The sequence below is a fragment of the Manis javanica genome, chromosome 2 (genome assembly GCF_040802235.1).
Source record: "Manis javanica isolate MJ-LG chromosome 2, MJ_LKY, whole genome shotgun sequence".
Taxonomy (NCBI): domain Eukaryota; kingdom Metazoa; phylum Chordata; class Mammalia; order Pholidota; family Manidae; genus Manis; species Manis javanica.
Genome location: NC_133157.1, coordinates 102365164 through 102392006, shown reverse-complemented (window position 1 = coordinate 102392006; position 26843 = coordinate 102365164). Strand labels below are relative to the sequence as shown.

Here is a 26843-nt window from a genome sequence, read left to right as displayed (position 1 = left end):
GAGCCACCCCCTTGTGACACTGCTGCAGTATGTGGATGACCTGTTGCTGGCCACGGAAACCCGTGAAGAGTGCGAAGAAGCCATGGGGAACTTGCTGGCTGAACTGGGCGAACTGGGATATCGAGCCAGTGCCAAGAAAGCCCACATCTGTCAGAGGTCAGTAGTCTACTTGGGGTACAAAATATCTAATGGGGCCAGGTGGCTAACGCAGGCCATGAAACAAACTGTCCTGACTATCCCATCCCTTCCTCACCCCAGGGAGTGAGAGAATTTCTTGGCTCAGCCGGGTTTTGCAGGCTCTGGATTCAGGGTACGCAGAAAAAGCCCGACCACTATATGAAGCGACCAAAGAAGGGCCGGGCTGGCAATGGACTCAGGAACAACAAGAGGCTTTTGACAGACTAAAAGAAGCTCTCCTCCGGGCCCCCGCCCTATCTCTGCCAGACCCAGAAAAACCCTTTATCCTGTTTATAGATGAAAAGAAGGGAGTGGCTAAAGGATTCCTGGCTCAGCAGCTGGGTCTGTGGAAAAGACCTGTGGCTTATTTGTCCAAGCGGCTAGACCCAGTGGCCTCCGGGTGGCCACCTTGTCTGCGTATCCTAGCAACTATCACTCTACTGGTAAAGGAGGCAGACAAGCTGACTTTTGGCCAGAACCTGAGAGTAACAGCCCCATATACCATAGAGGGGATCATCAAGCATCCTCCAGGAAAATGGATGACGAACGCAAGACTCACCCACTACCAAGGGCTCCTACTAGATTCTCCACGAATTGCCTTCTCTGACCCGGTAACCCTAAATCCTGCCACCCTTCTGCCGGACCCAGATCTGATGACCCCCATCCATGACTGTAGAGACATCCTTTCCAAAATTATCCAGGTGCGAGCAGACCTGAAAGACACACCGTTACCAAACTGTGAGCTAAATTGGTATATGGATGGGAGCAGCTTTGTGCAGGAGGGGGTCAGGAGAGCAGGGGCAGCAGTAGTAACCCATGAAGGGGAAGTTGTCTGGAGCGCAGCTCTGCCCCCTGGCACCTCCGCATAGAAGGCGGAACTTATTGCTCTTGCTGAGGCCCTGGAAAGAGCAGAAGGCAAGTGGGCCAACATTTACACAGATAGCAGATATGCCTTTGGCACTGTCCATGTCCACGGTGCCATCTACCGAGAAAGAGGATTCCGGACTGAGGAATCTGCAAGAAGTCCAAAGACTATTAGCTGCTGTCGAAAAACCCAAAGCGGTAGCAGTTATACATGTACCGGGCCACCAATCAAAGAAGACACCTGAGGCCATAGGCAACAGCCATGCTGATGCGGAAGCTAAGAGGGCAGCCCTCTCGGACTCCCTTGTACTTGCAGCCCTCGAAATACCCATACCTGAACTGCACACCTTGCCACCCAAACCTGAGTATTCCCCCCAGGATCTTGAGTGGATTAAGAAACAAGTCTCAGGTAAAGTGTTTGGGGAGGGAAATTGGAGTAGGGACCAAGAAGGTAGGTTGATCCTGCCAGAAGCATTGGGGCAGTACATGCTTGCTAATCTGCACAAGTCCACCCATCTAGGCTGGAAAAAGCTGCTCAGCCTTTTCCAGTCTGCGCAGTTGGTGTTTCCCCACTAGAATGAGGCAGCTCGTCAGATCATGAAAGAATGCAGTAGCTGTGCAATGCTAAGACCAGCCCCAAGAGGGCTGCACCCGGCAGGTACCCAGGAAAGGGGGAGGGCTCCAGGGAGGAATTGGGAAATAGACTTCACCGAAATAAAACCAGGAAAGTATGGATACAAGTATTTGCTGGTTATGGTAGATACTTTCTCTGGGTGGGTGGAGCCTTTCCAACCAAGCATGAGACTAGCCAGGTAGTAGCAAAAAGATTAATTGAGGAAATCATCCCCAGATATGGGGTCCCTGAAGCAATAGGTTCCGATAATGGCCCGGCTTTTGTTAGCAAAATCCTGCAAGGACTAGCCCTAGCTTTGGGAGTAGATTGGAAGTTACATTGTGTTTATAACCCACAAAGCTCTGGGCAGGTAGAAAGAATGAATCAGACCCTGAAGGAGACCCTTTCTAAATTGGTATTGGAGACTGGCAGGGACTGGGTGACCCTCCTTCCCTTAGCCATCTTCCGCGCTCGGAACTCCCCCTATGTACATAGTTTAACTCCATTTGAGATAATGTATGGGCCCCTCCACCCATAACCCGGCGAGTGCAGCTTCCCGGTGCAGAGGACCCATCCCCTGACTATCTGAATGTATTGCAAGCTCTTGCTAAAATGCAGCAGGAAATCTGGCCCCTGGTCAGAGCATATTATGAGGGCAGGAAAATTCCGAGCCCAGAACATGGCATAGTCCCAGGGGATATGGTATGGGTCAAAAGACACCAAGTGAGGACTCTTGAGCCCAGGTGGAAAGGACCTTACATTGTATTGTTTACCACCCCCACTGCTCTCAAGGTTGATGTTATCGCTCCATGGGTGCACCACACCCACGTTCGGATCCTACCTCATAACAATCCAAGGAACCGAAAAGAAGAGTGGAAGGTGCAGCAGCATCCTGCCAATCCCCTAAAACTACACTTAAGCCAAAGATGAAAGAGATCCTGCTAATAAGCTCCTTAGTATGGATCTTCACGGGAGCCACATCTGTGGAGATCAGAGGCACCAACTCCCATCAACCAAGGAACCTGACCTGGATGCTGATTGATAGCGACAATGGGGAAGTCATCAACTCCACACAACACAGTGTGCCAATCAGAACCTGGTGGCCTGACCTGTATTTCTGCTTTCGGCAGATTAACCCCGTTTACCGATCCATCCCTCCAAATCTGGCTCGCGCCCATGGGTTTTATTCTTGCCCAGGAACAGGTAAAGGAAGGCACTGTGGGGGGGGGGGCATGACTTCTTTTGTGCCAGCTGGGACTGTGTAACCTCGAACGATGGGGATTGGAGATGGACAGTTACAAAAATCGATTCTGTCAAATTTACTTATGTCAACAAGGGCATCCCTCATCACCAGCCTATGACCCTTTACAAAACCAAGGCTTGTGACAAAACGGACCAGGATTGGATAAGAGTTCAATTCACTGAGACAGGCAAAAACACTGAGGTATCGTGCTGGATAAACGGACTAACGTGGGGAATGGTGTATTATAAATATGGGGGGCATGCCGGCTCGACCCTCATCATTAAATTAACCGTGTCAACTCCCACCGCCGCCGTAGGTCCCAACCCGGTTATAAATCCCCAGAAACCTTCAATCCAGGACAAGGGCCTGAACAAAAAGGATGAGAAAATGCCGACCAGAACGCTTGCTCCAGAGCCCACGAGAGGACCGGGTCCATCGACCTCTGGGTTATGGGCGCAGCACACTCCCTCCGGGTTAGATAATCCCATGTGGGAAATGGTGCAGGCAGTAGTAGAGACTCTTAACCACACCACTTCCTCCCTCACCGATCCCTGTTGGCTATGCTACCCAGGTTCACCCCCCTTCTATGAGGCAATCTGGATAAATGGCTCCTACACTATCAACAACTCCCATCCCACTTACTGGGACGGGAGACCGTGGGGACTTACAATCGCTCAAGTCTCAGTCATTGGTACGTGTGTAGGCACAGTCCCGATGACCCAGAGTCAGTTATGCTCCTCCTATAATAACACTACGTGGGAGCAGGGAAAGTGGATTATACCCTCCTCGGGCTGGTGGCTCTGCTCAAAGACAGGCCTCACTCTGGCCCTATCCACCTCTGTGTTCAATGCTAACAGTGAGTTTTGTGTGCTGGTGGCCATTCTACCTCGCCTAATGTATCATTCTCATGAATCTCTTCTTTCTTATTGGGAAGAAAGGCCGAGCCCCCACCGGAGCAAGAGGGAGGTTGTTACCGCCCTGACCATTGGGACCTTCTTCTCCCTAGGGATAGCAGGGGCAGGCACTGGGGTCACAGCCCTTGTGACGTGGGAGAAAGGGCTCACAGCCCTGAGGCTGGCAGTCGACAGGGACCTAGAACAACTCCGACAGTCAATATCAGACCTGGAGCAATCCCTCACCTCCTTGTCAGAGGTGGTCCTACAGAACCAAAGAGGCCTGGACCTCTTGTTCTTAAAAGAAGGTGGGCTATGCGCAGCCCTAAAAGAAGAATGCTGTTTCTATGTAGATAAGACAGGTGCAGCCAGAGATTCCCTATCCAAACTAAAAAAAGATCTTGATAGGCAGCGTAAAGGATATGAAAGCAGCAGCAGCAAAGGCTGGTTTGAGTCTTGGTTCAAGCACAAGCCATGGTTTACTACCCTCCTCTCGGTCGTTACAGGGCCACTGGTCATCCTGCTGTTTTTGCTTACCATCGGCCCGTGTATAATAAACAGGCTGCTTAAGTTTGTGCAGGAGAGGTTTGACACCGTCCAACTCCTGGTCCTTCGCCAAAAATATCAGGCCCTAGACACCACTGCGGAAGATTCCTTAGTCTGATCAGGAAAAGGGGGGAAATGTAACGGAGTGCAGAGAGCATCAAGAGTCAGGAAAAAGAACTAATGACACTTAACCTGACTGCCTAGAGCAAGAGCCACCCAGTCTTTTCTTGTGTAAATTACCTGAGGCTTCTGAGAAATGCGCCTACCCTAAGTTAGATAACTAGAAGTGGGCAACAGCCTGGGAACGCCTGGGGATGTTGCCCATGATAAGTCACATAGACATGCTTGGGTAAGCAAGAGTTAACAATTGAAGCAGGCAGGCAACTGGCGCGTTCCCTAAAAAGGTTACAATGTTTCCCATTGGTTACAATATAGAGTGTGTTTTAAACCTATTAGTTGTAGAACTGCGCGGGCTTTGGTGTAACGGCTGTGAAGATCCTATATAATCAGTACCCAAAGTTGCTTCGGGGTCGGTAGCTCGGACTCGGCCTGCGTGTCAGGGGAGGTGCTGTCGACCCCAGCTTGCTGGCTGAATAAAGACTTTGCTTGGATTTTCATCTCCGTGTCCATGTGTCTTGTTCTCTGGGAAACCCCGGAGTCCTAGACCCTAACACCCGCGATGGGATAGGAGGTTATTACCTTGGTCGGAGCTGTTCCCTTAATGGGCTCTGTAGCCAGTAAGGTGTGGTACACAGCAGCCAGTTGCTTCTCTATCAAGGTGACCCGGACCTCTGCTCCTTTCCATGGTTGTGGCCAGGCTCCAGCCAACAGCAAGAGCAGCAGCAGTGGCAGAAGCAGTAGCCTTAGGCTCGGGCCACGGGCCAGGGTCAGCGTGGCCAACAGCAGTGGTGGTGCCTCCACAAACACACGAGTGTAGATACATGTCCTTCGGCATGAGCGCCACTTCTCCCCATCATTTCTAGGGGCGGCCCTCCCAAAGGTCACACCCATTATGACAGATTTTGTGTTCACAGGAATCCTGTCAATACTACGCCAATTGTAAGTCCGGGGAAAGGAAATCCCAGGGCAAATTACCTCTAAAAACCAAAATCAGTCAAAGGGAGAAATGAAGTTTAAAACCCGTTTATTGCTCACAAACTGCAGTCCCAGGCAGTCTTTCTTCTCTGCTCAAGCAGCAACCACACTGCCCCTCCCCCTCACCTCTCAGGTACAGATAAGACCCCTGCTGCCCAGGTAATCACCCATTGATATGGGGATGAACTTCTCCACCCCTGAGGAAAGATGAAAATGCACTAAAGCCTACTTGTTTACACCTCTGCATGCCTATTGATATGCAGATATACTAAAGCCAGGTGAGATATTCTGGAAATGTTTCAATTTTATCCACATTTTTACATTCAGAGTTCTCCCTCTTTAAATAAACAGCTGTACTTTAGAACAAAGTTACCTTCTTCTATCAAAAGGTACATTCTTTAGCATGCAGAAATGTTTTTCTTATTATTTTAAGTAGCTTTAATTAGAACTTAAAACCATTAGGAACTTTAATTTTTAGTGAACACAGAGAAGTAGGTTATTGTAAACTGTTACACTAGCATTCTTTGGATTAACAAATTTATGAACACACTTTATAATTTCTGGAACCAGGTGCTTTACAGCACAATCTCTTACTAAGCACAATATGTCTATTTAACTTTAAGGTTTTAGGTTACCACAAAGACTTTCAGGCTGTAGGTAGGTGTACACTGTAATACACTGTAACACATAATTATTAAGATGTTCACTTGCTACACTTACTTAGTTCACTCATTCCTAACAACCATGCTAGATTGCAACATTAGACAAAGTCAATTTAAGAGTTTTTTCTTGAAATATTTAACAGATAACATCAAGTTAAATGACTTTAGGTAAATTTGGGCAGCTGATAATAATAAAGACATGTTGATTTCAGTTCAACTTAAATTAGCATTAATGCTTAATATCTTCTCTCAGAATTTTGGAAGTTTTAGAATGTCCAATTTTATATTGTAGTAGTCCACAGGACTTTTGACTATTTCCCTTCTTTGTAGTTATTATATTGCATACTTCTTTCAGGGGTCAAGTCTCTCTAGTCAGAGAGTTTTATTGAGGCCAGGCTTGTGTGCAGAAGATAAGGCACTTCTTTTTCAGGGTCTGGGAATCCTTGAGAGGGCCTGTCCGATAAGTGCAGGGACTCTGTGACCTCTCACTGCCTGAGCCTTGGTCAGAGTCACAAGCCTGTTTTGATTCCCTGGGGGCTGCAGAAAAGGAAATGCTTAGCCCCAGGATGACTACCTCTAAGGAAGGGAGATAAATAGAATAGAGCCATTTACATGTTGGGCTCAGGTTTCAGCTTGACCTACTTCACAAACTTCATTTACATTACACAGGACAAAGTGGCACAGTCCCAAGAGGAGTGCTTTAAATGGGGAGCAGGGCAACTTTTTCCAAAGCCAGAGATAAAATTTAGAGGCTGCCATGGACAGTTATGGGGGTTTCTATACTCGTAAACATCAGTTTCTGCCACTGCCTGGGAATTATCCTGCTAGTCACCCACTGTAAGAAATCTGATCTGTGAGGTCAGGGGTCATCTGTGACTCCTGCATAGGCAGCAGCCTAGCGGGAGGTTCACTCAGCACCATCAGACCAATCAGCCAGAGTTGAGATCCAAGGACCACTGTCTACTAGTCTGGTCTACCCTCGGAGTCTGCAGATTAGGATAGGAAAGTAGGAAATTGGCTCAGCCACTCCCTGACATTCCCATCTGTCTGGAGGCAGGGGATCAAGGAGCGGCAGACACCAGGAAACCTTTCATCTGAGATTTAAGACTGGTAGCCGACACTAGTCATCATTTTTAAGTGGCTAAAGGGTGTCCAGACACATTTTATGAGATAAAGAGTACAGAATTTAGTCAGGAATAAGAGCAAGGCATGGATCTCCTACTTTGTGGTGGTGGGCAACAGTTTCTGTGAAACTGATGAAGTTAGGAGAGAGTTAGGAACATCTCCTGCCTCACTCAGAGGCCAGGGTGGCCTGAAGAAGCAGGCTGAAAGTCAGACAGCAGAGAGAGACACTCCTCATGGATACCCAGTCGGGCTGTAGGGATCTGATTCCAGACACATGGGCCTTTGAGAAGCCACTGAAGTGTAGCCTCAGCCTAGACTCTCACAGCTGCCCACAGCTTTCCTCAGTCCCTCGCATCCAAGGAGATGCCTGTGAAGGGGAATCCTGGCCTCCACTCAGGAGACTTTCCCAGCTCCCAAGGGAGACGGGGGATCCACTGAGGGAGATGCAGAGGAACCTGTTGCTTGAGACTTTGAGATCAGCAGCCAGGCTAGTCCCATTTAAGTGGCTGATGAGCACCCCATGTTGCATGCCATAGACAGCTTCCTTCTATAAGGACAGTGAAAGAAAAAGGCAGGCTCAGATGCCAATACTCACCACCAAAGTTATCCTGGACAAGCCCCCTAAAATGATGCTGGGATTCTTGTTTACAGAGTTGAAGAATGAACTTAGCAAACATCCAAGGTAGGTGAGCCAGGGAGAGGCTTTTATTGAGAGACACAGTGAGAGGACAGAACTCCTGGCTCATCCCAGGAGGGGACAAGAGAGCCTGGGGTGGTGCATCATCTACGGGTTTTATAGGCACCCGAGGATTTGGGGGTATGTGAAAAAAAGGCTTAGGGGTGTTGACTTGTTAAGTGGTCCCTGAATATTTAGAATTAACTTAACATAAGGAATGTCCTGCTCTGATTTCTCCCAAAGATAGCGATACCGGTGTCTTGGTCTGGGAGCATATTAAACAAGGTCGCCTGCCCAGCCCCCAAGGTGGGCTGAGGTATTATCTGCTTGCTAAAGAGTAAATTAAGAATTTTACTTCTTGACTTCCTGGGTATTAAAATGCAATCTTATCTCTAAGGTGGAATTCTTCCTGCCTTTTACTATGTTATTTATGGCTGGGCTTACTTGCCATTATTAATTGCCCAGATTGCAAATACCTCATCAGGTCTGAAGGAGGAAAGACAGCACATAGGCCTGGGCCTTTTAGCATGCTAAAGTGAATCTCACACATGATTACAAATGATCAGCATAATAAAAACATGTGCTACTCTTCTTTATCTGGGGAATATTAACTGATCTCACAGAAGAATGAGCCTAGGGCTTAATGTTTAACACAGAGTTTTGGTAGGGGGTTTACTTGCACTTACTTACATTGCTCTGACTGTAAATATCCTGCCTTGCTTTTTCTGGAGACCCTCACCCTACTCTGACTACACCCACTGTCCCTGTCACACAGAGGACCCCGATATTGGAAGCTCCTCTTCATATCATATTTTGTTTCATTTTCTGGGTTGCCAAATCAAGTGCTGACCTTCTGTAACAATACAAACAAAACCTTTGCCCCACACCTTGATATGACCCTTGTACCATTGTGAAGAACATATTGGAGACCACCATACAGGGACCTCTGTTGCTTTAGAGAAAGAAACATTGTCAGAAAAATGCACATCCACAGCCAAGTGTCCATCATCCTTTAAAAGATCAAAATTAATTACATGTAAAACATGCATTAACCATTGGTTTGCAGTTAGCCATATCATATTGGGGAGTAGTCCCCCTTTTTGTTTTAATAAATAGTGCTTAAGAGTAAGATGATGACATTCAATCAAAGCTTGACCTGTAGAATTATAAAGAATACTTGTTTTATGAGTGATATTATGTAACTGACAAACTTTTGTAACATGGAAGAAAGGTAAACTAGAGCATTGTCAGTTTTTATAGTAGTAGGAACACCCAGTACTGCGAATGCCTGTAAAAGATGAGTTCTACAAAACAGTAGCAGACTCACAGAATCCAAGAATGGACTAACAGTTACCAAAGGGAGAGGGACTGGGGAGGCTGGGTGGGAAGGAAGGGAGAAGGGGGAAAAGGGGATATTATGATTAGCACATATAATGTAACTGTGGGGGGACATGGGAAAGGCAGTATATACAGATAAGACAAGTAATGATTCTATAGCATCCTTCTATGCTGATGGACAGTGACTGTAATGGGGTATGTGGGGGGGACTTGATAACAGGGGGAGTCTAGTAACCATAATGTTGTTCAAGTAATTGTACATTAACAATACCAAAAAAAAAAAAGAAGGTACGTTCTAACATAATGAGATCATTCTCCTGCAAAGGCCATGGCCCATGAGGCAGAAGAATAAGTGTCAATGGAAACATGGACATGTTTGAGAGTTCCAAATTCAGGGACAATAGTAATATCCATTTGCCATAAGGCATTGGGATATGTACCCCTAAGAACAACAGTTCTGTCTTGCAGGTGGGGGAGAATTAATTTGAGAACAGGTCAGGCAGGAATTTAAAATATCTTGAGCCTCTGATGCAGAGAAAGAAAAAAGTTTTTGTAAAGTAAAGGAAGAAGCATGGGTTGAGCCAGTGAGTGATTAACCAGGGAAACAAGCTTGTGTACTTTATCATTATAGTATGATAAAGGACCCAGTAAATTAGAGAGTGATTGTATGTGAGTAATAAAAAAGGGGTGTAGGCGCTGATGGATATGTGCCTGTAGTTTAGAGAATAAAGTGTTAATAAGGGATTGTACAGTGCCCAACATCGCAGCTTCTAAAAGAGGAACAGAAAAGGCAGCATAGACAGAGTCAATCTTGCAAAGCTTGTAATACAGCATATAATTCATTTTGTTGTGCCGAAATAAAAGATGTTTGAAAAGTTTTTGAGAGACCAGAACAAGTTGTATAGGCTACTTTAAAAGATTTTGTACCATCTGTAAAACATTTAACAGTATTTAATAATGAATTGAGAGAAGTTCTTTGAGGAAGGATCCACTGATGGCACTGAAAAAAGGAAAATAATTTATTCTTAGGGAAGTGACAGTCAATATCCTCTAAAAAATTAGAGACTGCAATTTGCCAATTAGTATTTTCTTGAAATACCTGAATAGTATTTTGTTTAGATAATGGAAGAATAATGGAGAATCTTGACCAATTAACTGTCTTAATCTCTGTCGTCCCTTGAGGATAATGGAAGCTACTTTGTCAATGTAAGGTTGTAATGAGGGCTTTGGTACTGTAAAAACATCCATCCTAACCAACCATCATACTAGCAGAGCAATCCTGTAGGAGAATGGGGTATAAAGTAAATTAACAAAAAATAAGGGCTTGTGTAAGTCAACTTTTCATAGTTGAGCTTTTTGAATGTGTTGTTCTGTCCACTTGAGTTCTTCTTCGGCTTTTGGGGTCAAGTTTTTAGGACTATTAAGATCTGGGGGTCCTTTCAGAGCATTAGTAGTAGTTTATAAGTAGGAATACCTAAAAGCAGTCAGATCCAGTTGATATCTTCTAATAGTTTTTGAAAATCGTTTAGTCTTAAAATGATCTCTCCTTATCTGAATTTTCTGAGGAATTATTGAGTTTTCTTGAATTTTGTTCCCCATGTAATTCATAGGGTATTGTATTTGTATATTATCAGGCACTATTTTTAAACCTCATTGTCTCAGTTCAACTTCAGTTTCATTGAGAAGAGCAGTAAGGGACAGATGCTTAGGTAGGGCTATGAGAATATCATCCATATAATGAATGATGTAAACTGAGGGCCATTTATTACGTATTGGTTGAAGAGCCCTGTGTACATAACTCTGACAAATTGTAGGGCTGTTTAACATTCCTTGAGGAAGTTCTTTCCATTGGCATCTTTCTGAAGGTGCTTGTAAATTTAAAGAAGGCACAGTAAAAGCAAATTTTTCTCTGCTGTGGCCAATGGAATTGTAAAAAAACAATCCTTAAGATCAATGATAGCCATGTTCCAGTCGCTTGGAATCATAGCCAGAGAAGGGAGGGAAAAGGGAGGCCTTGCTGTGAAGGTCCCATGGGTTTAATGACTGCATTGATTTGCCTTAGATCATGTAAGACTCTCCATTTTCCTGACTTCTTTTTAATAACAAACACAGGGGAATTCCATGGGCTGGTGAAGAATTCTAGTCTACTTAATTGAAGCTGTTCTTGAACTAATGTGTGTAAGGCTGCCAGTTTTTCTTTACTGAGGGGCCATTGATCCACCCAAACAGGTCCCTTGTAATGGTATAGGAGCTGGCAGCCATATATAAATGAACCCTAAGAAAAAGATTGAACAGGTGGAGGCTCACTGAAAGACAGTGTAGCTTGCCATTGTTGCATCAAGTCTCATCCCCAGAGATTAATTGCTATATCAACAATGAAAGGTTTTAATAAGGCCAGTTGTTTTTCAGGGCCCAAGCAATGTGAGGTAGCCGAACTTTGCCATACTTGAGAGGCTGTACTGACGCCTGAAACTTGAATGTGCTTCTCTTGTTTGGGCCAATTCCTGGGCCAATGTTTGAGAGCAATTACAGAAACATCAGCTCCTGCTAACAACCCTGTAAAAGACTTGCCTTGAATTCAGACATTGCATTGTGGTCTATCAGATGTGATTTTTGTATTAAGCCATATTTGTTTATTTGTACTTCCAAATCTACCCTGTTCCTGCTCAGGAGGTGTTGTTGAAGGCGGGAGATAAGGGAATAAAAGTAATTGAGCAATTCTTTCTCCTTGAGGTATATATATTTCCTTTTCAGAGGACACCATTATTTTAATTTCACCCATATAGTCTTGATCAATAACCCCAGGTTTTACTATTATTAATCCTTTTAATGTCCAACTACTGAGGCCCAAAAGTAATCCCACAGAATTGGCCAGCAAGAGGCTGAAAATTCCTGAACCAAGTAGTTGAACTCCCTGTGATGGGTATAAATATACAGATTGAGAAGAAGCAAGATCTACAGCAGTACTTCCTTTAGTTGATGCTTATAGATCATGCCAGATTCTTTTAACCTGGGAAGGCACCCCTGTATTATTTTCTAGGGCCCGAGAGGCTGGCCCAGTTGAGGGTTTAAAGGCTGAGACCCATTGATAGGATTGCCATCTTTATCAAATTTTGAGTGACATTCATTGGACCAATGTTTCCCTTTTTTACATTTTGGACAAACAGCGGTTTGTTTTTTGCATTTGGCCCTTTTCTCCCTTTTTTAGACCGACAGTCCTTCTTCATATGTCCTTGTTTGCCACAACCAAACCATTTTATATTTTTTGAATTTCCCTTCATAGCAGTTGGCAATAAGTTAGCTTGATATGTAGGAGAGCCTACATCTACACAGGCCTCAATATAATCTTCCATTTTAGCTCCAGCAGCCTTTAAAAGTCTACGGACTCTCTGACACTCTGTATTTGCATTATCATAAGCTAACATTTGTAATAACAGGTCTCTCAAATCCGGATGTGCTACTGTCCTTCTCAAATAATCTTGTAATTTTGCTACAAAATCAACATATGCCTCATTAACTCCCTGTCTGAGTTTGCTAAATGGTAAAGCAGGCTTTCTAGTTGCTTGTATCTTTTCCCAACCTTTCAAGCAACATAAACGCACTTATGTTACTGCTGTATCATCGTGCTTTGCTTGTCTATCTAATGGCAACCAATCTCCTTGCCCTGTTAATTGTTCAGCAGTTATGAGAATCTGAGGATCAGCATGCTGATTTCTCAAGGCTTGTGCTTTTGCCTCCTCGTACCACCATGTCTTAAACTGTAAAAAATCGGAAGAATCTAAACAAGTACAAGCTAATAAATCCAAAGTATGAGGAATCATCTTTTCTTGTTCTGCTAACCCCCTCAAAAGACCCACAACATATATAGAGAATTAGTACCATAAGAGGAAATAGCTTGCTTGAAATCTTTTAAAGTCTTGTAAGGAATAGGTACATAATGTGCCTTGACCCCTCCTTGAGGGAAGTCAGGGTTCTTATTTGGCCCAAAAGGAACAATATTTACTGGTGTCACTAAGGGTGTCAAATAAGCATCTAAGTCACCCTCTCTCTAGGCTTTTAGTATCCCTGCTGCAAAGGCAGATGCAACAAGAACAGGAGCTGTGGGTGTTTTGCAGTGTGAAGAAAGAATAGGACCCTCATCATCAGCTTCTGAATAGGAAGAAGATGAGGAGTCAAATGTGGAATGTAATGAGGACTGTGCACTTAGTTTTGTCATATCCTCTAATAGCTCTTTCTCATGTTCTTTTTTATAAGATTTAGTTTCAGATGGCGGGGGAGTCTGTAAAGGTTGTAAAGCAAGGGTGATTAGATTACATAGTGACCAAACAGGCACAGGGATAATGTTTCCTTGCCTATGAACCTTTTTAAAATCTCTTAACACATTATTCCAATCTGCTTGTTTGAGGGTTCCTTCTGAGGACAACCAGTAACAATGTTTTTTAATATATTTGTGAAGTTGAGCAAAATCTCTTTTAGAAGTCTTTACTCCTGAAGTTTTTAAGAGAGCACTGAGTAGCTTTAAGTAGTCCTCCGGTTTAACTGCTTTAGTTTCATTTTGGCCCATTATAGTGTCCCTGATGCCTCTACCCTGTCCCTACGCATGATTTTCCGGGAGCCATACCGGATTGACGATCTTGAGGAGCTTCCGCGCTCTGAGTGTCAGGTCCCTGTTCGAGCGCCACTTATTGGTCCCTCCTTACTTAGGACCCGCAGATTTGGGGGAACGTGACGAAATGCCGAAGATCTGAAAGAACCAGCCAGGGGACTCAAGGAATACAAGAGTAATGTAAGTCTTGTACCAGCATTATGGAAACCCTGGAAAACCTGGACTGGATTGCTGACAGAAGAACCAAGCGGCACTCGGAGGTCTTGGAGTGTTGAGGTTTTATTTTACACTGGTGGGCTCAAAGGGAAGTACTCTCCCAAGGTCTGAGCCCTGAGCACAAGCAAGGGGAGCAATTTATATTATTTGGATATGTGGCATTTTGGCATGCGCAGGGCAAATGAGGAGCCCAGAGAAGGAGGGGAGGAGAGAGCTAGGGGTGCTCTGCTGACTTTGCCAATGGGAGGAAAAAAGCGGTTTACTGACCTTGACGGCTGTGTGGAGTATTTTCCTTATTACTATCAGCACAAGAGTCATGCCCAGAAGGTACTCCTCATATTTATTGAGCAAGTAATCTTCGAGTGGAAATTCAGCACTATCAGTTCTTGAATCTGTGTTTAGTTCTCATGCAGTCTCCAGCCCATTGAGACATGACGCTCCCGAGAGCAAACTGTAGCCCATAGTAGATGAATACAAGGGAGTCATGAGACTTATTGTATGCCCAGCATTCTGGACACTTGGGCACATTCACCTTCTGGTCTTGCTTTTCCTCTTTTTAGAACAGTCATGTCATCAAGGATCTGGAAACTTCTGAGCAAACCTCATAGAACAAGGATTCTGATGTGTTTTCTTTATATTAATCCCACAAGTTCCCACTCTTGTGAGACAAGCATACACCAGAGACACCAACCTGCAGAATGAGAAGGGCCTCTTCCCCTTCTCGCACGTCCCCAACTGGCAAGTCCTCAGCTGCCCAGTTTGGGGCCTCCTGACCAGTCTTGGTCAGAGGCAGTGAGTGCACGGAGGAGGACTCCCTTTGTCGGCAGGTAAGGGTGGTGCTCAGAAAGGTCGGAGGCAGGTACTGCTGAAGCTTAGCTGCAAATGGCTTCTAGAAATCCCACGGAGGGGTCCTACCCTGGGGCACCACCAGTGTCGACTTGCCACCCACACCACAATAATATGCATTTGGTCTTCATCCCCAGTTCCTGACACAGAGCTCCTAAAACCCTTGGGATTTCCCGAGTAATGGGGTGGTAGGAGGATCTTTCATTCTATTTGGTCTTTGCCCCTGGTTTGTGACACTGAGCTCCTGCATCTCTTGGAATTTCCTGGGTGACAGGAGCACCTTTTATTCTAATGAGGTGACTTGAACCTTAGGCTGGAGACAGGTCAACAGAGACCAATCCTTTATTAGAAGCCTGGAACTTTCAGTCCTACTGTCCACCTTCCGGGACAGGGAAGAGGAGCTGGAAATTGAGTTAATAACTTATCATGTCAATGTAAGGAAGCTTCCATAACAATCTCAATAAGGGGGATTCAGGGGCTCCTAGGTTGGTGAATACATCCATGTGCCAGGAGGGTGGAGCACCCCAACTCCATAGGGCAGAAGCTTCTGTGGCCAAGACCCTCCTGGACCTCACCCTGTGTGTCTCTTCACTTAGCTGTGCATTTGTGTCCTTTATCATATCCTTTGTAATAAACCAGTAATTGTAAATAAAGTGTGTTCCTGAGTTCTGAGAAATCATCATGAGAAACCCTGAGTTAGATCTGGTCAATCAGGCATATGGGAAGCCCAAGGGCTGGCATTTGGTGCGTGGGCAGTCTTTGCCTGTGGGGTGTGCCCTACCTCTGGATGCTTAGTGTCACAAATTGAATTGCTAAACACCCACTTGTGCTGGGAGAATCAGAGAACTGCTTGTTGGCATTGGAAAACATCCACCACCTAAACTTTCAAGGTGACTCGGAGCCAGAAAGTGAGGGAGACATCATAAGCACAAGTTCACTAATGAGCGGTCTAGGCAGGGACTCGGAGAACCTTCCTGAACACATATGGGCCTCCATCTGGCATGAGAAAAGCCCAGGGCCTTTCCCTTTGAGCTAGAGTCACAGAGAACTTTAGGGAGACCTAACAACTCAGAGTTTTATTTAAACTTTAATTCCTAATTCATCATTCATGCTGGTTCATTAAAAATCCCTAGATTATGTACATCTAGGTTATTATATCAGATTTTCAGAGGACAAAATATTTCTTTAATTCTATTTTGAACACAATCTTTAAAAAGGAGTTCTGTTTTTCCCTTGTTTTCCTCAGGAGATGCCAGTGAGATTCAAGTATCTCTCACTGCTTGTCACACTGGACATCTGACAGAACCATTAGGAAAAGGAAAACATGACAGAAAATATGTGTTCACAAAGATCTGTAAGCTCGATATTATAGTATTTTCTTTGGTCTCATCCCTGTTCTCACCCCTCCACCCACCAAGGCATTTCCCTGTATGACTTCTTCTCAAATTGTCTCAGACCCCTCAAATCCAAATTGTCCAAAAGTAAACCCATGTTTTTTTCCCAGCCCTGGCTGCCAGCCCCTATCTGACCCCTCCTGAGGTTCCACATCAGTTGACAGCATCAACACCCACTCTGGAAGTGACAAGAGCAAGAAAACTAAGTTACCTTATCATTTCCCTTACTATTGCTTCCCAAACCAACCCATCCTTAAGACCTAACCATTTTACTGCATAAATATATCTACATCCACCCACTGCTCACCACCTCTACTGCTACCACCTTAATTAAGGTTGCCTTATCTCTTGCCTGGACAACTGTGATGGCTGCCTCTTTGGATCCTGTTGGATTCCCTTCCAGTGTGATTCCCATACTGGGTCTACAATGATCTTCCCAAAATCTATTGCTGATCTTGGCACTCCCTTTTTAAAGCCCTTCAAGGGCTTCCCATTGATTTTAAAATAAAAACCGTGCTTGCTTCGGCAGCACATATACTAAAATTGGAACAATACAGAGAAGATTAGCATGGCCCCTGCACAAGGATGACATGCAAATTCATGAAGTGTTCCATATTTTTTAAGCTCTGTGGAAAAAGTAAAACAAACAAAAAAACAAACAAACAAATAAATAAACCAATTATCTAGCAAGACTTCAAGGCCCCTATTCAATCGCCCCTTGTTCTCTGTGCACCAGCCACACTGGCTTCTTTAATTCCTCCCATGCCCACGCAGCCCCATCAAACAGGCCTTTGCACATGCTGTTCTTTCCATTTAGAATGATCAGATACCATCACCACCACCACCACTTTAACTAGCTAGCCCCTGCATGGCCTTTGGATCTTTGCTCAAGCATCAATTCCCTGAAAACCTTCTCTGCCTGCTCAGTCTAGGTGGTTTCTTTATAACAAATTCCCCTTTAACATTATTCTTTCCCTTCCTTAGGACATTTCCATTTGCAATCACATATTATTAATGAGATACGTCACTGATTTCTGTGCTCACTCTTGTATCCCAGCACCTTAATACAATGCCTTACTAATAGTAGGTTCCTACAAATATGGAATGATTAAATGAATGAGTGGGTGAGTTAAAATACTGGGCACACTGGGGCCTTAACTCATCCTTTATAACATCAGAACATAGGCCAAGGCCACAAGTTCCACATATCCACAGGGATAGTTTCTTAGCAGAGGAATGGGTATTGTAAAGTTTGGAATGACTAACAGCCATCATGCAAATACATGGTTACTAAAAGTCACTCCTAGAAAAGTCACAGATTGAGGAAGGAAATAGGTCCAAAGACCTGGAGAATTAATCCAGTTCTATTTGGAGAGTTAACCTCTGGTTTCAGAATGGCTCACCCAGCCCATGACAGATGCAGCGGGCAACCTGGCCCCCAGTGCTGTTGTGACCCATCCAGAGCCACTGGTCATGTGCAGCCCACACAGGGGCTCAGGTCTCCAGGGGGAGTGCATTTCTGGGCCCCACAGGCCTGAAATGATCAGAGAGACAGCTTGAGAGATAAGAACTAGGGCAAGGTCAAATGATAAAGTTCATCTCCTACACAAATCAATTCCTTCAAGACAAGGAGTATAACACATAGTTTTGCATAATATACAAAAACACAGAGAGTCAAGCAAACTGAAGAAACAGAGAAGAACATGTTCCAAATGAAGGAACAAGATAAAACCTCAGAAAAACAAAACCTTTATGAAACAGAGATAAGTAATTTACTGATAAAGATTTCTAAGTAATGGTCATAAAGATGCTCCCTGAACTAAGAGGAAGAATTGACAAACACACTGATAACTTCAACAAAGAGAAAGATAATAGAGTACTAAACAGAACTCACAGAATACAATGACTGAACTGAAAAATACACTACAGGGAATCAATAACAAGATTAGATGATACACAGGAACAGATCAGGAACCTGGAATAGAGGGTAGTAGAAATCACCCAAACAGAACACAAAATAATAATTTTAAAAAAATGAGGATAGCTTAAGGGATCTTTGGGACAACATCAAGTGTATTAACATTCTCTCCAGAAGGAGAAGAGAGAGAGAAAGGGGCAGAAAACTTATTTGGAGAAATTGCAGCTGAAAAGTTCCCTAACCTAGGAAAGGAAACAGATATCCAGATCCAGGAAGCACAGAGAGTCTGAAACAGGATGAACCCAGAGAGATCCACACCCAGACACAGAGTGATTAAAATATCAGAAGGTAAAGACAGAGAATCTTGAATGCAGCCAAAGAAAAAAACTAGTTACCTATAAGACTAACAACTGATAGCAGAAACATTGCAGGCCAGAAACGTGTGGTACGATATAGTAAAAATGCTGAAAGGAAAAAAAATTGTCAACCAAGGATACTCTACTCAGCAAGGTCATCTTTCAGAATTGAAGGAGAGATAAGAGAGTTTCCCATAAGCAAAAGCTAAAGGTGTTCATCACCACTAAACTTACAAGAATAGATAAAAAGACTTTTTAAACTAAAATGAGAAGGCCATAACTAGAAATAAGAAAAAGAATATGAAAGAAAAACATCTCATTGGCAAAAGCAAATATATAGCAAAATTAGTAGATCAACCACTTACAAAGCTAGTAAAATCAACTATATCTACAATAATTAGGTAGAGATAGATACACAAAATTTAAGAATGTAAAATATGATGTCAAAAACATAAAATGTGGATGGATGGTAATAAAAATGTAGTGATTTTGAATGGAGTCAGTTTAAGTGACTATCAACTTAAAAGAGATTGCTTATATCTACAGGTTATTATACATGAGTTTAAAACCAAAAACCTGTAATAGATACACAAAAAATAAGGAGAAATGTATCTAAACATAGCATTTAAAAAAGACATCAAACCACAAGAAAAGAGAGGAAAAGAAGAAAAGAACAGAGGAGGACTACAAAAAAAAAACCAACCATAAAACAACAGAATGACAACAGCTACATACCTATCAATAGTTACTTTAAATGCAAATGAATTAAATGCTCCCATCAAAAAATACAGGGTGACTGAATGGTTGAAAGAAACAAGACCCCTCTATATGCTGCCTACAACAGACTAACTTCAGTTCTAAAAATACACATAACTAAAAATTTAATGATGAAAAGATATTCCATGCAAACAGAAATGAAAAGAAAGCTGGGGTAGCAATATTCATATCAGACAAAATATACTTTAAAACAAAGACTGTAACAAAAGTCAAAGAAGAGCATTACATAATGAAAAAGGGGTCAATCCAACAAGGAGGTGTAATATTTGTAAATATTTATTCACCTAATATAAGAGCACCTAAATAAATAAAATATTAACAACAGACATAAAGGGAAAGATTGACAGCAGCACAATAATAGTAGGGAACATTAACACCCCACTTACATCAATGGACAGATCATCCAGACAGAAAACCAATGAGAAAACATCAGCCTTAAGCAACACATAAGACAAGATGGACTTAATAGGTATCTACAGAACATTCCATCCAAAAGCAGCAAAATATACATTCTCCTCAAGTGCACATGAAACATTTTCTAGGATAGATGACATATTAGGCCAAAAATGAGTTTCAGTAAATTCAAGGAGATTTAAATCATATCAAGCATCCACAATGTGCCAGCCATAGTGGTATATAACTAAAAATTAATTACAAGAAGAATATTGGATAAAACATAAATGTGGTGACTAAGTAACATGTTATTAAACAACCAGTGGGTCAATGGAGAACTCAAAGAGGAAATCAGAAAATACCTTGGCACAAATTAAAATGGAAACACAACATTCCAGAATCTATGGAATGCAGCAAGGCTGTTCAAAGAGGGAAATTCATAGCATTATAGGACTACCTCAAGAAGAAAAACCTCAACTGAACAACCTAACCCTACACCTAAAGGTACTAAAAGAGAAAGAACAAAGCCTAAAAGTAGCATAAGGAATGATATAATAAATATCAGAGAATAAATAATCTTAAAAGAGACTAGAAATCAATAGAAAAGATCAGTGACCCTAAGAGCAGGTTCTTTGGAAATGTAAAATTGATAAAACTTTAGCCAGATTCATCAAGAGAAGGAGAGCATGCAAGTAGATAAAGTAATAAATGAAAGAGGTTACAACTGATGCAGAAATATAAAGGAATATGAGATTACTATGGAAAATTATATGCTATCAAATTGGGAATATAGAAGAAATGTGGTTCCTAGAAATATATGATTGTCCAAGACTGAATTGGGAAAAAATAGAAAATCTGAATTACTAGTAACAATATTAAATCAGTAATCAAAATACTCCCAACAAATAAAATTTCAGGTCAGATAGCTTCACAGGTGAATTCTACCAAATACTTAAAGAAGAATTAATACCCATCCTTTTCAAACTAGTCTAAAATATAGAAGAGTTAGGAATGCTTCCAAACTCATTCTACAAGGCCAACATTATCCTGATATCAAAAGCAAACAAAGACACTACAGGAAAAGAAAATTATAGGCCAATATCCCTAATGAATACAAATACATAAAATCCTCAACAAAATATTAGCAAACTGAATGAAAAAATATGTTAAAAGGATCATTCACCACAACCCAGTGTGTTTATTCCAGGGATGCAAGGATGGTTCAACATCTGCCAATCAGTGTGATACACCACATTAACAAAAGAATAAAAACCATATGATCATCTCAATAGATGCAGAAAAAGCATTTGACAAAATTCAAAACCTATTCATGATAAAAACTCTCAACAAAGTGCATACAGAGGAAATATACCACAATATAATAAAGGCCATTTAGAAGAAACTCACAGCTAACATCATACTCAATGGTGAAAAGCTGAAAGCTTTTCCTCTAACATCAGGAACAAGACAAGGATGCCCAATCGCACCACTGCTATTCAACATAGCACTGGAAGTCCTAGCCAGACAAGAAAAATACATGGCATCCAAATTGATAAGGAAGAAATAAAATTGTCATGACTTGAAAATGACATAATACTATATATAGAATACATATAGGACCCCACCAAACAACTGTTAGAGCTAATAAATGAATTCAGTAAAGTTTCAGGACACAGTCAATAGACAGAAATCTGTTGTGTTTCTATACACTAGTAACAAACTATTACAGAGAGAAATTAAGAAAAAAATCCCCTTCACAATTTCATCAAAAAGAACAAAATAACTAGGAATAAATTTAACCAAGGAGATGAAATACTTGTAGTCTGATAACTATCAGACATTGATGGAACAAACTGAAGAAGATACAAATAAATGGAAAGATATTCCATGCTTATGGATAGAAAGAATCTTGTTAAAATGTCCATATTACCCCAAACAATCCACAGATTCAATGTAATTCCTACCAAAATACCAATGGCTTTTTTCACAGAACCAGAACAAATAATCCTAAAATTTGTATGAAACTATGAAAAACCCTGACCAGCCAAGGCAATTTTGAGATAGAAAAACAAAGCTGGAGGTATCACATTCCCTGATTTCAAACTATACTATAAAACAGTATGGTACTGGTACAAAAAAAGACACACAGATCAATGGAATAGAATAGAGAGCACAGAAATAAACCCATGTTTATAAAATCAATTAATCTACAACAAAGGAAGAAAGAATATACTATGGGGAAGACAGTCTCTTCAATAAATTGTGTTGGGGCAATTGGACAACATGCAAAACAATGAAACGGAATCACTATCTTATGCCACATACAAAAATAAACTTAAAATGGATTAAAGACCTAAATGTAGGACCTGAAACCATAAAACTAAGAAAACCTAGGTAGTAAACTCACACATATCTCATCAGCAATTTTTTTCTGGATAAGTCTTCCCAGGCAAGGGAAACAAAAGCAAAAATAAACAAGTGAGACTACTAAAAATCTTCTGCACAGCAAAGGAAACTGTTAACAGAACAGAAAAACAACCTGCTGGATGGCAGAAGATACTTGTAAATTATGTCTGTTAATATCCAAAATGTATAAAGAGCTCATATAACTCAACTGGGGGAAAAAATGGGCAGAAGGTCTGAGTAGACATATTTCCAAAGAAGACATCCAGATACCTAACATGAAAAGATAGCATCACTAATCATCAGGGAAATGCAAATCAAAATCATGATGAAGTATCACCTCATACCAGTCAGAATGGTTATTATAAAAAAAAACCAAAAAACAAGAAATAACAAGAGTTGGCAAGGATGTGGAGAAAAGGGAATCCTTGTGCACAGTTGGTGGCAATGCAAATTGGTGTAGCCACTGTGGAAAACAGTATGGAGCTTCCTCAAAAAAAAAAAATCATATAATCCAGCAATTCCATTTGTGTGTATTTATCAAAAGAAAACAAAAACACTAACTTGAAAAGATAGATTTACCCCTGTAATTATTTCAGTATTATTTACAATAGCCAAGATATGGAAGCAACCTAAGTGTTCATTGATAGATGAATGGATAAAGATGTGATATATACATACATACATACATACATACATACATATATATATATATATATATCAGATTATTCAGCTATAATAAAGAATGAAATCTTGTCATTTGGAACAACATGGGTAAACCTTGATGGTGAACATAATTATACTAAATGAGATAAGGAAGACAGAGAAAGACAAACACAACATGATTTCACTTATATGTGAATCTAAAACACACAAAGTTAATGAGCAAACAAAAGCTAAAGCCAGGCCCATAGACACAGAGAACAGACTGGTGGTTGCCAGAGGAGAAAGGGTTTGGGGTGGGCAAAATGGATGAAGGGGATCAAGAGGTACAAACTTCCAGTTATAAAATAAGTCATAGGGATGCAAAGTACAGCCCAGGGAGTATAGACAATAATTATTATTAACTTTGGTGACAGATGGTAATAGACCTATTATGGTCATCATTTCATAGTATATATAGTGAATCACTATGTTGTACACTTGCAACAAATATTGTAAATTATAATTTAAAAACAAGTCCCCCCAACCCATTCCATGACTAAGAGACCTTATAGTGTTCCATGCTATAATTGAATATATCATATAAATTCTTACAATCTTCATAAGATGGCTAATGTTCTTTAGTAATCACACTCTTTTCCTCTAATAACAAGGGTACCACCCATCATTACAGAATAATCAGTAAAGCACAAAGAAGAAAAACAGGAAATCACTCAATTATCTCACCATACAAGGATAATAATTGTTAATGTTTGGTGATCATATTCTTTTTATATGAAACTGAGATGATATGCTGTACATCCCTGTTTAAGTGGCTCTCTGCATTGAGCACTATACCATCACATATTCCATTGCCTGATTTTTATGGCTGTATATCATTACATTGAGTGGATGTCCCAATGTGTACTTAACCAATCCCCTTATACTGGACACTGGAAAGTATTAAGTGATGTTGAGATCAGAAATTCTCCACTAAGTTTTCTCCTTAGGATAAATTCCTGGAAGTGACATGGCTGGGTCAAAGGATGTAGGTTTGGATCTTATTGCCAAATTGTCTTTTCTGCGTTTCATGACAGTGTGTACCAGTGTCCATCCACTTCCCCATACACTTACCATCAGTGAGTTGTGGTTTCTTTTTGGCTCTTTTATTTTAAATGCAACAGGCCATGTTCAATACAAGGAAATTCATCAGCTCCCAGGGAACCTACAGATACACAAAAGACAGCACTTCTGAAGTGACTAAGAAAACAAATGACATAGTAAAATGCAAGTGAATGCTGAAATACATTTTGTAAACTGAATGATAAAACAACACTATTTTGCTAACATATTACATATGAAAACTTCAAGCATGGCCTTGCTCATATATTTAAAATAACCTATTAGTCAATGACAATGTCCCCATCACTGTCACTTTCTGCTCAGCATCTGGTGGCCCAGATTCTGTACTCTGGAGGGTCATGTTTTCAAATATTCCTCCAAGCTTAAGTCTTACATTCTCACTCCCTAGTTCTAGGGTCACACAAGCTTGAAGCTTTTGAGCTGGGGAAGAGCAGGGAGCTAGCATCTAGGACCTTCTGGGGACTGCATTGTTGAGGTTCTGCCATCCGGCAAGGTTAAGGGTACATCCAGGCTTAGGTCTGCCACCTCTGTAACACTGACTCAGGCCTAGGGATCAGCCATGGTATTTTGATGCAGGAAAATACTGGTGACTCATCTCCCCCTGGAAGGCTGAGTAAGACTGTGGCATGTCCTAAGGTGAAGGTGGCTCATTTGAAATTTACCGAAAATCCCCAGTGTCTCGAATTGTTCCTTCCGTCTGAGAAGTTGTATAAGATTTGTCACATTTGGCTATTCATAGTTGGCCACAGAAAGTTCCAGCTCTGGAATTTAATCATCATATTGAACAACTAATTTCTAAATTGGGCTTGTGATCAAGGCTGTTTTATAGGAATATTAATTGCTTGAAGTTTGCAGCCAGAAAATACATGACAGCCTAGATTTTATGGCTCGTTCTAGATAATGGTGACACATTACTGAGAAATGCATCTGCTTTCTAATTCCATAAATTGGATGTTGTTTATAATAATGCAGCTAGAGTAGTAGCACTTTATCATAAGAGCGGCTGTCCCCGTAGAAAATCATTATTCAGTGTATCCTGGATAAATTGGTCATCATTCACAGGCAAAAGAGAAATTGATGTGGCCCATTTTATTTACAGGGGAATGGGCAATATGTTATCTTATTGGATTGATGTTTATCATACCAGAAGGATTATGTTGTCTCCTGTGTGTTGCTGAGATTTCATCAATGCCATTAATCTTAAAGTCTTTAATGCATAGGGCATAAGAATAACTATTCCTAATCTCAGAATTATTTTCAGAGGAGAACCTTGGAAAGAAATGTCCAGATACAAATTTAATCTCTTACTTCCCAAATGGAAAAACAAAGAGGAAATGATGAATGGCAGTGAGTAACTTTGTTCTCCAAATCTGGCCAGGTCATGATGGGCAAGTAACAGCGATTTCATCTGCCCTTTGAATACAGGAAGACAAAGATGGACTGTGATTTGATAGATGGTATGCAGCTGAGGCTGGACCTTCCATCCCCACAGGGGACTTGGCAACCCCTCCCTGGAGACTAAAGTCCTTCTCAATTCAGAATATGGCATTACAGCAGGAGACAGTCATGCTGTGGACACCACACTGTGATGTGGGCTGTCCACTCCTGCAAGTTTGTGTTCCCCATCCTGGTGTGGAGCTATTGCCACTGGAAGGCAGGCTGCCCAGGGCTCTGGTTGTTGATTCCATTCCCTGGCTACGTGAACACACATGCGCAGTGCACTGGTAAAGTGCACAGGGGCTAAATGTCCTCTGACAATGATGGTCAGGCTGGGTGTGGGCTGTAAGTCACCCCTTACTCAGGCACCTCTGGAACCACTGAGGCTCTTCCCAGCTTCTAGTGCTTTCCAAGGTTCTGGTGATTCAGCTTCCAGTCCACACAGCAGTCTTCTGCTTGCAGCCTCTCTTGATTCACTAGAGTAATTCACGTTGAATTAATCTGGTGGCGTTTATCAGGTCTCAGCTGCATGCTGGCTGTGTGCTGTTGGAGGAGGTGGCACGAGAGGCCTTATGGAGAGTCACAGTCACATTTGTACAGCATTTTGATGTTTTCAAATGCTTCCATGAAAATTGTCTTGAAGTGATGTGATGTGACCAGTGTTTAGAGCACAAGCTCAGAAGTCGGCTCTACTGCTGAGCGCATGCCCTCAGCTGCTTCCTCAGTGGCTCTAGCATTCTTTTCTCTTCTAGAAAGCAGGAAACCCTCAAGTACCTGTGTAGTTGGGCTTCCATGAGGATCCAGTGAGATAAACCAGAATAAACATTCCCTTGGGGTTGGCTGTTACCCTCACACTGTCCCTACTTCACAGAAAGAAATAGTGTCAGAGGGCGGAGAGAATATAAAATAGCAGGCACAGCTTTCATCTGCTTTCAGACATCTCATCTCAGCAGACTTTTTCACAAGCGTCCTCTTTTACAGGTGAGGAGACCACAGGAGGGCAGGATTTCGCAGCCTGTCACTATTGACATTTGGGGCCAGAGGACCCTCAGGTGCGGCCTGTTCTGTGCATCACAGGAGGGTTAGCTGCATCCATGGCCTCTGCCCAAGGCCAAGGCCAGGAGGTCCACCCCAACTATGACAAACAAAAGAGGCTCCACACTGCCAGTGTCCCCTGGGGTGGGATAATATGTCAAAGGGCTAATGAGCAAAGAGCCTGGGCCAGAGCCCAAGAGCCAACTTCTGCAGGTGACTTGTCCTGTCCGCCACCACCGAGGTGCGTCTCTAAGAGAACTTGTTAGTACTGCAGAGACCACCACCACCAGCAAGTTCTGCCTAATACCGGAGTGCCCTAGGAGTTCAGTGAAGGGGGCATTGAGAAGAGGGAAGAGGTCCTCATTAGACAAGGACAGATGAGTGAAGGGGATGAATGCTGGGTGCTGCGGGCTGCAGGCAGGACCATGGGTGTTGTGGCTGCTGA

The 26843-nt window shown here is 42.2% G+C and overlaps 1 long non-coding RNA gene and 1 other non-coding gene across 2 annotated transcripts in view; one reads left to right on the top strand and one right to left on the bottom strand.

The window, feature by feature from the left end:
• Window positions 1–26843, bottom strand: part of LOC140845140 (uncharacterized) — a 37472-nt gene that overhangs the window by 5802 nt on the left and 4827 nt on the right. The window contains exon 2 of the long non-coding RNA XR_012123863.1: window positions 23918–24008. This is a non-coding gene — a long non-coding RNA (uncharacterized lncRNA). The remainder of the gene's footprint in view (window positions 1–23917; window positions 24009–26843) is intronic.
• LOC118967722 (U6 spliceosomal RNA) lies at window positions 16808–16914 on the top strand. Its single transcript, XR_005054940.1, has one exon. It is a non-coding gene; the product is annotated as a U6 spliceosomal RNA (small nuclear RNA).